The sequence below is a fragment of the Sinocyclocheilus anshuiensis genome, unplaced genomic scaffold, assembly GCF_001515605.1.
Source record: "Sinocyclocheilus anshuiensis isolate Anshui unplaced genomic scaffold, SAMN03320099.WGS_v1.1 scaffold535, whole genome shotgun sequence".
NCBI classification, from domain to species: domain Eukaryota; kingdom Metazoa; phylum Chordata; class Actinopteri; order Cypriniformes; family Cyprinidae; genus Sinocyclocheilus; species Sinocyclocheilus anshuiensis.
Genome location: NW_015551063.1, coordinates 637,612 through 638,641, shown reverse-complemented (window position 1 = coordinate 638,641; position 1,030 = coordinate 637,612).

Genomic DNA, 1,030 nt, shown 5'->3' with positions numbered 1-1,030 from the left:
TGGCCTGCGCTCCCCCCTCCTTCGCCTTGCACCCCTGCCTTAATTGCCTCGGACCACCAGTATGTTGCGGCTGCAGATGTCTCTCTCCTTAATTTGCGTAGAGAGCACAATCAGCCCCATCTGCTGCAGTTTTTCCTTTCCACCGGCGGCCCCCCTACCCGAAGAAATCACCTCTGCTCTCCCTTAAGTCTCTGCGGTAAGCCCCCCTACCCCAGAGCCAAAAAAACCCACAACTCCTACTCCTCCTAAAGAAAACCTTGTCAGTGGGGCAGGGATTGAAAGCCTATCAAAAAGCTATAGAAGAGCGCTTTGCTTCGGAAGGGCACAATCGAGGGTTGGTGTGAAATGAGGGCCCCCTACCAGTTTACTTTTTTCCAGCGCTACTCCCTGTCAGGCCTCTGAAAGAGGCTCGGGCTGCAGAATCGGGGACAGATGGGAGGACTTTAGGGAGGAATAATCAGAATGCGCCGCGGCCGATAAAGGTAGTGCGTAGCGCCGTTGTTAATACAAAACAAAATAAAGTACACAAGCATAAATCCTCTCAATGGGCCGTGTGACACTAGGCCAAAGGCGAGCAGGCGGGCGGGCGGATGGCAACTCCCCGGACTTGCGCCGATTCCACGTTGTAGGGGAGCAAATGCAGATGGCGTGTAACAAGGTGGGCTTTTCATTTTTTTAAATTCTTTCAGAGATGGCATATTAAAAAGTTGCCAAAGAGAATGCAAAAATAGACAGAAAGGACAATTACTCTTAAAGTGACAGATGAACAGAACGGGCATTTTGACTGACATCTCCACTCCTAAATGCCAATAGATTGCATTGGAATGGACACCGAGAGTTGGGAATGATTGATGGTGCATTGGAAGACAAGGGAACTCCCTTTTTTGTGCATTTTCATAATTTCCAGAGACGACTTTTGTTCTATCAAACAAAGCTCTTTCTATTTATTTTTTTACTCTGCTAAAATGAGGGTGTGAGATGAGTGGAGCCAGTGTCACCCGTGCAAACCCTTATTATGGAGGGTTCAGTG